Raw genomic sequence first — 15,077 nt, 5'->3', positions numbered from 1 at the left:
AATAAAAAAATAAAAAATAAAAAATAAAAAAAAAAAGAATATCACTGTGAAGAAGATTTAACATTCTGTTCCTTTAATGTAATAGCATTTGATGTTCTTAACTCATTTATTCCACAAATATTTATCAGTGCCTTCTGTGCACCAGGCATTGCACTAGGTGCTGATGATGCACTGAAAACATAGCCACCATGGTTCCTGGCATCACAACCATTAGAGATGAGTGGGGAATTAGGATATATAAAACAGCAATTGCATTATATTAAGGGGAAATGTGCTACAATTCAGGAACTATTGAAGACCATGGATTAACCAAGTTAGAGCAGAGTCTGAGGATCAGGAATAGCTTCCCAGCAGAAGAAATATCTAATCTGAGATGTGGAAGCTCACTAGGATTCAGTTCTGTGGAATGGAACTGTGTGAAATGGTCTAGAATCACTTATAGAAGACATAGCACGTGGGAAGACTTAAAGTTAAGAAACAAAGTAAACCACTTGAGCAACTGGACAAATTGCTCAACATTTCAGTATGACAGAAGCATAGAGCCAGGGTGGCCAGAACAAGATCTGAGAATACACATTTTAGAGAAATTTTAGCCTCCGTTAAAGAGCTTGGACTTTATTCTGAGTCTTATAGGAAGACAGGTGATGTGTTTTAAACAGGGAGCAACATGATCTGATTTTTATTTTAGAAAAAGCTTTATAGTTTCTGTATGAAAAACAAATATATGGTAGAGAATATAAGACCATAGGCAGGAAGATCAGCAAAGGGGTGTGGAAGCAATACAGGTAAAACAGGGTGTTAGAATGAATTGGGGTTTATTAATTGTACTGGGTTTAATAGTGTAGTCCCCAAATTCAAGTCACCCAGTATGTGACATTATTTGAAAATACAGTCTTTTAGATGTAATGAGATAAATTAAAATGAGGTCATCCTAGATTAGGGTAGATTCTAAAATCAAAGACTCATGTCATTATAAGAAGGTCATGTGAAGACACAGAGAGATGCACTGGGCAGAAGGCCTTATGACAACAGAGGCAGACACTGGAATTATGCCATAAGCCAAGGAATGCTTTGGGCCACCAGAAATTGAAAGAGGCAAGGAACGATGTCCTCACTAGCATTATCAGAGGGCGGATGGTACTGCTGCCACCTTGATTTTGGACTTCTGGGCTCTAGAACTATGAAAGAATAAAATTCTGTTGGGGGCAGGGGCCAAGACGGCCTATGAGAAGCAGCTGTGGTCTGTGGCTCTCACAAAACAATGAGTGTATTCTGTACCTTCGACGGAAATATTCGGGTTCTCACATTGGGACTGACTAGGCAAAGGGCTCAACCCATGGAGAGCAAGGAAAAACAGGGTTATAGCCCACCTTGGAATGGTGCAGAGCCAGGGTGCCCCCACCCCCAGACAAAGGAGGCAGTGAGTGATGGTGTGACCCTGCCTGGGAAACCCACTTTTTCTATGGATCTTTGCAACCCGTGGATATGGACTTTCTCTTGTGAACCCACACCACCAAGGCCTTGGGTCCAAAGCACAGACATGTATGGCGTCTCAGTAGAACAGCCACTTGCTTACTTGGGCACACAGGGAAACCCAGGAGTCTTGTATACTCCAGCCCTGGGAATTCTGGAAAAGCAGGAGATCCTGGGCATTCCCCTAGGAAGAGGGCTGAATCCAGGAAGCCAAGTGGCATCATTCTGTGGGCCCCACTCCCATGGAACCTCACAAGTTAAGATGCACCAGCTTGGAATTCCAACTGAGCAGTGGCAGGAGCATTCCAAGGCAAGTGAAGGACCTCTTCAAGGAGAACTACAAACGCCTGCTCAAAGAAATCAGAGAGGACAAAAACAAATGGGAAAATACTTCATTCTCATGCACAGGAAGAATCAGTATCATGAAAATGGCTATATTACCCAAATAATTTATAGATTCAGTACTATTCTCATTAAACTACCATTGGCATTCTTCACAGAATTAGAAGAAACTATTTTAAAATTCATCTGGAACCAAAAAAGAACCCAAATAGCCACGACAATTCTAAGCAAAAGAATAAAGCTGGAGGCATCACACTACCTCACTTCAAACTATACTACAAGGCCACAATAAGCAACAGCACAGTACTAGTACAAAAACAGACATATAGACCAATGGAATACAATAGAGAACTCAGAAATAAGACCACCAACTACAACCATTTGGTCTTAATAAACCTGACAAAAAGAAGCAATGGGGAAAGGATTCCTTATTTAATCAATGGTTCTGGGAGAACTGGCTAGACATGTGTAGAAAATTGTAATCAGTCCCCTTCCTTACACCTTATACAAAAATTAACTCAAGATGGATTAAAGACTTGACTGTAAAACCCAAAACTTTAAAATCCCTAGAAGAAAATCTAAGCAATACAATTCAGGATATAGGCACAGGCAAAGGTTTCATGACAAAAATGCCAAAAGATATAGCAACAAAAGCAAAAATTGACAAGTGGGATCTAATTAAACTAAAGAGCTTCTTCACATTAAAATAAACAAAAAATAATGAAATCTGGGGAAGTGAAGGTCTTTCTGCAGCTTACAGCTGAGCTTTGAGCTCAATTACTCTCTATCTGGTCATTCCCCTTACTGTTCAGTAATCCCACAGCTCTGTCCTTTGTTTTTGTGTCCTATTTAGAAGGGCTCACAGGAAATTTCCAGTCACAATATTCTTGCACATTATTCTTTTGTGATCTCAAAGAGTCTCAACTCTTGAGCACTTGAATTCAGGGAGACGAAAAGAGATGTACAGATTGTTTATTCATAACATTCTTATTTTCAAATACTTTATTCCTGAGCTTGATGCTTGAGAGGGTTCTGAATTAAGGAAGAAGGGTATGAGAGTTCTAAGGTTTTCATTCACAATTTTATTACAATGTATTTGTTTTCTTGTTTGTCTTCTCTCTGCCCATATTCAGATTTCTCCATAGCAAAAGGTTTAATGGGAAAAGCACTCATTCAAGATCTTCCTGTGCTCCCAGCCCGGCATGATTAATCGACTTAAAAGACTACACAATTAGTTACAGCCCTGTCAGTAAATTCTAGCGGTTTATCTTTTTCCTAATTGTAAGGAATCAGTTCAGTGTCTTCCCTGGCATACAGTGTAAGGGACTTGTCCTGTCAAACTTCGGTTCTCATGATGGCTAGCTGCCTGGGAAATCTCTGATATCCTGGAAGAAACATCAGGTCAGCCAGTCTATATGAAAGGGATTGACAAACATTTTCTGAACTGTTGGCACTACTAATGCTCTTTCCTACTCCATCACACACCATCTCACTGGGGACTTGTCCAAGAACTCATACAGAGCACGTGTGAGCTAGCAAGCCCTAGGGGAATGCCAAGCTCCCACAGCCACGCGCAAAACAAACAGGAACCAGCTGACAAGCGGGATGCACCTGCTCAAGTGATGAGGGCCATAAGGTAAGAGTGCAAGAGATGCACTCACTCCTCAACCTGAGCCAAGGTGACAGATCTGCGGGACCCACGATAACGTGGAAGGAAATGAGCCACATCCCTGCAACCCATGACCAGTCCTGGTATCCTCCTGTGACCTCCTCACCCATTCCAGACTATCACTCCTACATGGTCAGATTAGGAATGAGCTTCCGACAGCTCAGTGTTCCTCATTTCACTGTCACTGGGACACCTGGGAAACTTCCTGGAAAGAAATTTATGACCACTTCATCAGTGGCTATCTTTGAGTGGTAACTGGTATTCTTTCTAGTTTTTCAATTTCCTATTTATTAATATAGCAAACATGTATATTAGTAAAAAAAAAAAAAAAAGAAAGTGTACTTTATAAACTTTATTCTCCCTGGTTTAAAACCAAGTCTTTTTATTATTTTATCTATAAGGTAGGGTAGACCTGAAAACCCTTCTAGCAACTCCTGAACCAATATTTCTGGCCAAAAAGAGTTGTTTCTGAAATGGCTTATCGTTTTATTGAAGTTGTGATCCCACAGAGAAGCCCCTCTTTGAGTGCTGGAATATTCCCAGCACAGGAGAGAAACATGTAAGAATACACTACCATCAGCACAAGCACTTTCCAGAAACAATATTTTAAGTATCTAGCCACCTTGATTTTTGAAGAAAAAAAAAAACACTTATATGTAAATAAAGTGTTTGTGTCTCCCCAAAATTCGTATGTTGAAATTCTAACCCCCAAGGTGATGATATTAATACATGGGGCCGTTTGGGGCATGATTAGGTCATGAGGGCATAGCCCTCATCAAAGGGAATAGTGCTGCTGTAAAAGAAGACCTGAGGGAGCTTGTTTGCTCTTTCCACCACAGGAGGGAATAGCAAAAAGATGCCATCTATGAATCAGGAAACAAACCTCACCCAACACTGAATCTACCAGTGCTGTGATCTTGGACTTCCCAACCTCCAGAACTGTGAGAAATTAATTTCTATTGTTTATAGTCCACCCACAAGATGGTATTTTGTTATAGCAACCTGAACAGACTAAGACACAAACTACATCAAATCTTCCTCCCCATCCCACCTCCACTCAAAGAGTCTCCACTCACTTACTAGCAACACCAGCTCCAAATATGAAGCTCAAGCACTGGGAGCCATTTTTTGCCTCTGTCAATTTTGGTTATGCATTTCTATAAGGTTTGACATGGACATGTGGATCTACAGCTCTGTAAAAGAGACACTTTTATCTTCATATTATGCTGGTTTGAGGAAGAGGAGAAGATGACAAGGGGCGATAAATAAAGTTTGGATGGTCAAATATTTAAAGTTTTTTTAAAGCACTCGTTCAAACTGTATTTAAACTTCATAATCTAAAGTATTCTGAATGCAATTCACCTTGGATTCTGATTTAATAGTATACAACCTGACCCCACCATAGCCCAACCCCTAGAAAAGGGAGGTGAGCAGGAGCAGCAGGTATACACTGGGTGTACAAACAGACATAGAAATTTCGAATAAGATTTGGTAGAATAAAACCTCTGTAGACTAGAAATGTACCTTTTTATTAATTGGGTAGAACTTTAAGATCATCCTTGTTATCTCTGCCACAAGGGAGCTGTTTCTGTCTAAACTAGGACAAATTTACATAAATTAAAATTTTGCTTTAAGTTTCAAGTTGTAGAGGGAAGAACTATTTACTGATTATTAGATACCTAATATTAGATAATTAGATATCTATTGTGAGCTAGGGCACTGTGGTATTTGATTTAAGCACAGATTTCACTTTATTTCTGTCAAATGTTCTGACTTGGGAACACTAGGCACAGGGGCCAAATGACTTGCCCAGAATCATTCAGGTTAAGAGACAGACTCAAAGTCAAGTCTTACTTGACCACCATCCACTTCCCCTTATTCCCTTCTCTTTTTTTTTAGACAGTCTCACTCTGTCACCCAGGCTGGAGTGCAGTGGCATGATCTCAACTCACTGCAACCTCCGCCTCCGGGGTTCAAGTGATTTTCCTGCTTCAGTCTCCCAAGTAGCTGGGATCACAGGCACGCACAACCATGCCCAGCTAATTTTTGTACTTTTAGTAGGGACAGGGCTTCACCATATTGGCCAGGCTAGTCTTGATCTCCTGATCTTGTGATCTGCCCACCTCGACCTCCCAAAGTGCTGGGATTGTAGGCGTGAACCACCGTGCCAGCCTATCCTCTTCTTAAGGATATTTTTTCCCCATTGGTTTCAGTAGCTCGTGTAAATTCTGAATTATGTGCATTTAGCCTTGTGGAAAAAAGGAAGGTAGAAAATACAACAAAAGTAAGACCAATGAACATAATAAATTCATCTTTAGTAGATTTGCCTAGTTTGATGACTGAATACAATTAGTATAAGTTTTTCTTTTCAAATGCCACAAGTAATCTATTCTTATTATTTAAATGTTTTAGAACATTCTAAGTCACTTCTTTTGAGGCCATCAAACCTTTTGAAAGGACCTTTTGGTATTGTTTAGAACATGTGGACTTTTCCCTTAAGAGTCATAAGCATGCCGGGCGCAGTGGCTCATGCCTGTAATCCCAGCACTTTGGGAGACTGAGGCTGGTGGATCACCTGAGGTTGGGAGTTCGAGACCGGCCTGACCAACATGGAGAAACCCTGTCTCTACTAAAAATACAAAATTAGCTGGGTGTGGTGGCGCATGCCTGTAATTCCAGCTACTTGGGAGGCTGAGGCAGGAGAATCGCTTGAACCCGGGAGGTGGAGGTTGCAGTGAGCCGACAGAGAGCACCATTGCACTACAGCCTGGGCAACAAGAGCAAGACTCTGTCTCAAAAAAAAAAAAAAAGTCGTAAGCACTTATATGTAAACCCAATTCGTTCATATGCACCTAAGTTATTCCCCTTGCTTCCCATTTTGATTCATTTAAAAGAGTCTAAAGTCAAGTTTTCAAAATGTCTTTTTGAAGTTTTTCATCTTTTGAGATTTAAATTTTAAATTTATGTCTTTGCTACTCCAGGCCTCCTTCTTTCCTAATTTATTTTTCACTTACTTCAAGCCATCAACATATCTCTGCCATCAGGTTTGATTTATATTGCCTAGGAAAGTAATCCAATCATGAATATTTCTTAAGAATGCGAGCACGGCATGAGAGAGACCTCACTCTCATGATCTTTCTAGAGTAGAAAACAAAAGGCAAAAAAATTGGTGGGACTCTAAAAAGTCTATCAAGCAAACCCAATAAGCCTACAGTAATGTAAGAAACTTGGCTCTTCCCCGAATCCAAAATTACAAGTAACAATGCTTCAGTCTATCAGTCTTTGCTCTTCTTGACTTTTCACACACAGGAACTGGAATTGACCAGCTAAAGTTATAAATAAGATCCCAAGTAACCACAACCTTTTTCCTCTCTCCACCCAAGGTCTTATGCGCATCTCCACTAAACCCAGGCACTGGCAGTTTACCCAACTAGCAAACATCTGGTCCTTTATCCTAGGTCCCACAGCTACATGAGCATGGATACTCCTGACCCAAAGGGTGTTTGCATTGGTCTGTGTGTTGCCAGTTACAGAAACCCATGCTAATGATTCAAATAAAGAGGATATTTATTGTGAATGTTGTGGTATATGTCACAGTGAAGGTACGATGAAGCCTTAGCTAGGGCAGGAAACAAGGAGGCCCCAGGGACACCAGTTGTAAGATTTTATAGACCTTCTAATTATTGTTCTATACTTAAGCTAACTCGGATTCAAAAACTCTCATATTTGGTGTCTCTTTGTTCTACTGTTAGATTCACAGGACAAATATGCCATTATTGCAGCTTAAGCCAAGTGACTACCCTGGGTTCCATCATCTTGCTCAGAGTCCCTCAGTACACACCTAGCCACTAAGTGTCAAACCTTGGGTCCTGTGAATTATAACCCGAAAAGGGAAGGTTGCTGTACCTCAGGGGATTTTCCTAAAAGGTGTCTAATACAGGGGTCTCCAACCCCTGGTCTATGGACCAGCACCCCTCCTACTCCCCTACTCCCACCCGTGGAAAAACTGTCTTCAATGGAAGAGGTCCCTGGTGCCAAAAAGGTTGTGGACTGCTGGTCTAATAGATACAGGCTCTATGCCAATGCACACAGTTCTGAGACTCTTCCAAAGTGTGGGCAGTCCAGGAGAGACACTACATTTAATTTGCAAAGACTAAGTTAGCAGGTGCAAATTGGGCTGTGTAAATGTTGATCTCATTAATAACATTAATTGATACAAGGTCTATTTCCACTTAGTTTAATTCAGCAAACTTCCATAGAATATTTACAATGTACAAAACACTGTTATATAGCACAGGTCTGCCTATTAAAAAGGAAATGACCTCTGTCTCAAAGCAAGCTTTTTTTCTGAATTTGGCAAGGAAGTCTTAATTAATGGTCACTTTTACATAAATAAATATATATGTATATATATATTTAATTTTGTCTATTGTTTTAGATACAAGTGGTACATGTTCAGGTTTGTTTCATGGGAATATTGTGTAATGCTGAGGTTTGAGGTACAAATTCCATTACCCAGGTAGTGAGCATAATACCCCTTAGGTGGCTTTTTAACCCAACTCCCTCACCTTCTAGTGGTCTGCAGTGCCTATTGTTCCATATTTATGTCCTTGTGTGCTCAATGTTTAGCTCCCACTTATAAGTAAGAACATGCAGTATTTGGTTTTCTGTACCCATGTTAATTTGCCTAAGATTATGGCTTCCAACTACATCATGTTGCTGCAAAGGTCATAGTTTCATTCTTTTTCATGGCCGCATAGTATTTTACGGTGTGTATGTACCACATTTTCTTTATTGACTTTACCACTGATGGGCATCTGAATTGATTCCATGTCTTTGCTATTGTGAATAGTGTTGCGAACATACAAATACATGTGTCTTTTTGATAGAATGATTCATTTTCCTCTGGGTATACACCCAGTAATGAGATTGCTGGATTGAATGACAGGTCTGTTTTAAGTTTCTTGAAAAATCTTCAGACAGCTTTCCACAGGGGCTGAACTAATTTATAGTACAAGTGTCCCTTTTGTAAGTATAAGTGTTCCCTTTTAGAAGTACAAGTGTTCTTTTATCTCCACAGCTTTTGTCAGCATCTATTATTATCATTTTTTTTTTTTTTTACTTTTTAATAATAGCCATTCTGACTGGTGTGAGACAATATCTCATTGTGGTTTTGATTTGCATTTCTCTAATGATTAGTGATGCTGAGCATGTTTTCATATGTTTGTTGGCCGCTTGTATGTCTTCTTTTGAGAAGTGCTTGTTTATATCCTTTGCCCGTTTTTTAATGGGATTATTGGGTTTTTGCTTGTTGATTTAAGTTCTCTATAGATCCTAGATACTAGACTTTTGTCTGATGCATCGTTTGCAAATATTTTCTCACATTCTGTAGGTCACCTGTTTGCTTTGTTGATTATTTCTTTTGCTTCACAGAAGCTCTTTAGTTTAGTTAGATCCCACTTGTCAATTTTGTTTTGTTGCAATTGCTTTTGAGAACTCAGACAAAAATTATTTGCCAAAGCTGGTGTTGAGAAGAGTATTTCCAAGGTTATCTTTCAGGATTTTTATAGCTTGAGATATTACATTTGACCCATTTTAAGTTAATTTTTTATATGGTGAAAGGTAGGGTTCCAGCTTCAATTTTCTTCATATGGCTAACCAGTTATCACAGCACTATTTATTGAATAGACAGTCCTTTTCCCATGTCTTGTTTTTGTTGGTGCTGTTGAAGATCAGATGGTTGTAGAGGTGGAGCTTTATTTCTGAGTTTTTTTATTCTGTTCCATTGGTCTGTGTGTCAATTTTTGTACAAATACCAACATGCTTTGATTACTGTGGCTTCATACTATAGTTTGAAGACAGGTAGTGTGATGCCTCTGACTTTGTTTTCTCTTTGCTTGGAATTGCTTTGGCTATTTGGGCTTTTTTTGTTTCTATATTAATTTTAGAATAGTTTTTTTTCTAATTATATGAAGAATGACCTTGTTATTTTGATAGGAATAACATTGAATCTGTAAATTGCTTTGGGCAGTATGATCATTTTTACTATAATGATTCTTCCAATACATGAGCATGGAATGTTCTTCCATTTATTAGTGTGGTCTCTGATTTCTTTCAGCAGTGCTTTGTAGTTCTCCTGGTAGAGCTCTTTTACCTTCTTGGTTAGTTGTATTCCTAGATATTTCATTTTCTTTGTGGCTGTTGTAAGTGGGATTGTGTTCTTGATTTCACTCTTAGCCAGGATGTTGTTGGTATATAGAAACACTACTGGATTTTGTACATTGACTTTGTATCCTGAAGCTTTATTGAGGTTATTTATTGGCTCTAGGCAGTTTCTAGGATTTTTTTTTTCTTTTCTTTTTTTTTTTTTTTTTGGAGATGGAGTCTCACTCTGTTGCCCAGGCTGAAATGCAGTGGCATGATCTCAGCTCTTCGCAACCTCCACCTCCTAAGTTCAAACAGTTCTCCTGCTTCAGCCTCCCAAGTAGCTGGGATTACAGGCATGTGGTACCACTCCTGGCTAAGTTTTGTATTTTTAGTAGAAATGGGGTTTTACCATGTTGGCCAGGCTGGTCTTGAACTTCCAACCTCAAGCGATCCGCTCACCTCAGCCTCCCAAAGTGCTGGGATTACAGGCCTGAGCTACCAGGATTTTCTACATACAAAATTATAGCATCAGTGAAGATAGTTTGACTTCTTCTTTTCTTATTTAAATGCCTTTTATTTCTTTCTCTAGCCTGATTGCTCTGGCTAGGACTTCCATCACTATGTTGAAAAGGAGTGTTGAGAGTGAGCATCCTTGTCTTGCTCCAGTTCTGAAGGGGAATAGTTTAAGCTTTTATCCACTCATTATGATGTTGGATTTCGGTTTGTTATAAATGACTCTTATTATTATGAAGTACGTTGCTTGACACCTAGTCTGTTGGAGTTTTTATGATGAAAGGATGTTGGATTTTATCAGAAGCTTTTTCTGCATCTATTGAGATGATCATGTAGTTTGCTTTTAATTCTGTTTATGTGGTGAATCACACTTATTGATTTGCATATACTCAGCCAGTCTTGCAGTCCAGGAGTAAACCTATTTGATCACACTGTATTAACTTTTTGTTGTGCTGTTGGATTTGTTTTGCTAATATTTTGATGAGGATTTTTGTGTCTGTGTTCATAAGGGATATTGGCCTGAAGATTTATTTTTTTGTTGTCTTTGCCACATTCTGGTATCAGGCTGATGCTGGCTAGATAGAATGAATTACAGAGGAGCCCCTCCTCCTCGAGTTTTTTGGAATAGTTTCAGTAGGCTTAGTATCAGTTCTTCTTTGCATATCTGGTAGAATTCAGCTATGAATTCGTCTGGTCCAGGGCTTTTTTTTTTTTTTTTTTTTGGTAGGATCTTTATTATGATTTAATTTCAGAAGTCGGTATTGGTCTACTTAGGATTTCCATCTCTTCCTGATGCAATTTTGGGAGATTGTATACTTTCAGGAATTTTTCCATTTTCCCTAAATTTTCTAATTTGTGTGCATAGAGTTATTCATAGTAGTCTCTGAGGATCTTTTGTATTTCTGTGGAATCAGCTGTCATACAATCTTTGTTGATTCTGATTGTGCTTATTTGGATTTTATCTTTCTTTTCCTTTGTTAATCTAGCTAGTGGCCTATCAATCTTATTTGTTTTTACTGAAGAACTGTTGATTTCATAGACTTTTTTCAATATGGTTTTTTTATCTCAATTTCATTGTTATTTTCTAATTTTAATTATTTCTTTTCCTCTGCTAGCTTTGAGGTTGGCTTTTTTCTTTTTACTGTAATTCCTTTAGGTAAAAAGTTATATTGTTAATTAAAAATCTTTACAACTTCTTGATAAAGGCATTTTAGTGCTGTAAACTTTCCTCTTAATACTGCTTTGGCTGCATCTTAGAGACGTTGGTAAATTGTGTTCCTTTTTAATTAGTTTTAATTTTTTTATTTCTGCCTTAATTTTGATGTTCACTCAAGAGTTATTCAGAGTAGGTTGTTTAATTTTCATGTATTTGTATAGTTTTGAGATATTATACCAAACTAAGCTTCATAAGCAAATTAGAAATGAAATCATTCTTAGACAAGCAAATGCTTATAAGAAATCCTTAAGGGAGTACCAAATATGAATTTAAAAGAATAGCACTTGCTTTCAAAAAGCACACTTAAGCACATAACAACAAAGACTATGAAGCAATTATGCAATCAAGTCTACCAGCTAACAACACAATAAAAGGATCAAAGTCACACATATTAATGCTAATCTTGAATGTAAATGGGTTAAAAACCCCCTTTAAAAGACACAGAGTGGCAGACTGGATTAAAAAAAGATAAGACCCAACCATCTGCCATCTTCAAGAGACCCAACTCACATGTATCCATACCCAGAGGCTCAAAATAAAAGGATGGAGTAAGATTTACCATACAAACAGAAAACAAACAAAAGCAAGAATAACTATTCTTATATGAGATAAAACAGACTTTAAATGAATAAAAATTAAGAAGGACAATGAAGGCATTACAGAATGATAAAGGGTAAAATCAAACAAGAAGCCTTAACTATCCTAAATATATATACACCAAACATTGGAAACTCATATTCATAAAATAAGTTCTTTTGGGCCCACAAAAAGACTTACGCCACCACACAGTAATAATGGGAGACTTCAACACCCCACTGATAGAATTAGACAGATCATTGAGGTAGAAAACTAACAAAGAAGCTCTGGACTTAAACTTGACACTTGACCAATTGGACCTAATCGACATCTATATAACAATTCATCCAACAACCACAGAATATACATTCTTCTCATGAAACATATTCTAAGATCAACCACATGCCTGGTCATAAAGCAAGCCTCAATAAATTTTTAAAAAAAGGAAAGTTAAGCAAGCATATCACAGTATAATAAAAATAGAAATCAATACCAAGAAGATCTTTCAATAAATATTTACTGAGCTCTAACTATATACCTGGCAGTGTTTCAGCTCTGGGGGATGCAGTAGTTAACAGAACAGACAGAAATCTTTGCCATAATCGAACATTCACTATAGAGAAGTAAAATAAGTAGTGGTTAAAATGCCTGATGCAAATCTAGGTTCTGCTACTCACTAGGTGAGGGGCACATTTCTTAATCTCTCTGTTCTTCAGTTTTCTCATTTTTAAACTGAGAATGATACTACCTGTGTTAGGCCATTCTTGTATTGCTAAAACGAAATAGCTGAGACTGGGTAATTTATAAGAAAAAGAGGTTTAGTTGATTCATGGTTCTGCAGGCTTTATAAGCAGTATGGTGCTAGAATCTGCTCAGCTTCTAGGGAGCCCTCAGGAAGCTTACGATTATGGCAGAAAGCAAAAGGGGAGCAGATAAATGATGTGGTGAAAGTAGAAGCAAGCAAGAGAGTAGGTAGGAGGTGCCACACACCCTTAAACAAGCAGATCTCACAAGATCTCACTCACTATTGCAAAGACAGCACCAAGCCATAAGGAAACTGCCGCCATGATGCAAGCATCATCCACCAGGCCCCACCTCCAGCACTGGGCTTACAATTCAATATGAGATTCAAGCAGGGACAAATAATCAAACTATATTAGTACCTGTCTAATAGTGTTGCCATAGAAGTGTATATATCACATAGTAAGAGCTGCTATCACTATCATCATCATCACCAAGTAATTCTTCAATCTGATCTTTATCTCCTCTTACCCTAAGATCCATACCTATGGTGATTCCTCTTTCAATCCAACTCCACCAAGAAATTCTCTTGAACCAGACTGATGAAGCTGAGCATGAGAGTTTTATTTACTTACCTATCAAGTATACAAGAAACTGTGTTGGATGCTGACTTCACCAGAAGCAGATGCTGAATTGGAGTTTGTGGTACAACATGTTCGTTAGAAGAAGGAAGCAAGATTGGGTGGAAGGAGTTGTTGAATTGCAACTCAGGCACAGCAAATTCTCAACCAACCCACAGGGCTCTCTGAAAATAGTATCGTCCACTAAAACGCTCTATTTGGGGCCAAAATGTCTTGGTCTTTATACTCCTACTGCTATCATTTCCTAGGAATTTGGAGGATCTGGTCAGGGTATCTCTTGTGTCTACCAGAGACTGAGTAATGTCTGAATAAAACAATAAGCATAATCCTAAGTAATAGAAAATTTACAGTTTAGTTAATGAGACGAATCTGCATAAATAATGTTAACAGACAGAATATGTTCAAGCAAAATCATTAAGTGTTTTGAGAGTTTGTTTAATAGAAAGATTACTTCTGGCTGAGATAAGAACATAAATAATATCCATTGAGTGAATTGAGTGTGTAAGGGACCATGTTGGATGTTGAGTTCACCAGAAGCTTAATTCCTAAGGCTAAGAAAATATTAAAAGTTAGATTGAACAAGAATAAACTCTTGCATGATCAGTATATTAGCAGTTCTCATTTAATGGAATTTTATGTATTTGATTAAGTTGGCATGAGAATATCTGAAAGTCTATATCAATGCAACTCAAAGTATGTTCCACAGACTGCGATAATCTGCAAACTGTTACCAGCCTGTAAGTAGATAAGTATAGAGAGTAAAAGTAAGCATTTAGAAAAGTTCTTTTAGCAATTTGACAAAGCGATTTTCTGTCTAATAACTCAAAGAATAAAATGAGTGCTTGTATTTTGTACATCTGTATCTTTTCAACTTTTTTTTGGTAATACATTTTACTGTGTTGTACAAAAGTGTTTGTCTGTAATGGATTGTATTTTTTTCTCAGAAAACATACATGTTCCTTCACTATAGAATGTTGAAGCAGCACTGGTCAACATTAAATATGACTTATTTTATTAAAAGCATTCTTAAATTTAAAAAAAAATCTTTAAATTTTAATCTGTTTCATGCTTGTAATTATAAAGTTGGATATAAGAATTATCTCATTTAAAGAATAAACTATAAATTGCCTACATAAAGAATTATTTTATATGAGTCCAATTTTTTACTAGCTTTCTTTTAGTTATAGGAGATATTGACACACATGTAAAATTAGCAAAATGAAATAAAACCAAATAAGAATGATAAAAGTCCTTAAAATAGCACTAGTAGAGAAATAATTTTCTGATAAAATAATAATCATCCTCAAAATAAGTTATCAAGCATGAACACAAAAATATCATGACTTTTGAAAAATTTGAGCAGAATCCTCAACCTATAAAAGCATTGAGGATTAACAGGCCAACGTGCACTGAGCTGAAAACATTCCCTTTCCACAAAAATATCTTCTCAAGATATTTTACAACAGACCACTCTGCCACGGAGACCTGTTTCTCTTGCTCTTATGGAAATTCCAGCCATCATAAATTATTTTTATTTGTCTAATATGGGCTAAAGGAAGAAAGGAACTCAAACATTTAACACCTCAAACATAGAGGTATTAAATTAAAATTCAGCACACAGACAACATTAAATGAGACAGTGGGAGTACATAAGTAGAAAAATGTCCTGAAATATTGTGAAAGAAAATATTTAGATTGGTAATATAACAGTTAAAATCCCTGATTTATAATTTCTACCACAAGCCATTTTAAAAATAAT

This window comes from Rhinopithecus bieti, unplaced genomic scaffold, assembly GCF_001698545.2.
Source record: "Rhinopithecus bieti isolate Rb0 unplaced genomic scaffold, ASM169854v2 scaffold_10315, whole genome shotgun sequence".
Taxonomy (NCBI): Eukaryota; Metazoa; Chordata; class Mammalia; order Primates; family Cercopithecidae; genus Rhinopithecus; species Rhinopithecus bieti.
The sequence above is the reverse complement of the archived record's forward strand: the minus strand, read 5'-3'. Positions refer to the sequence as shown.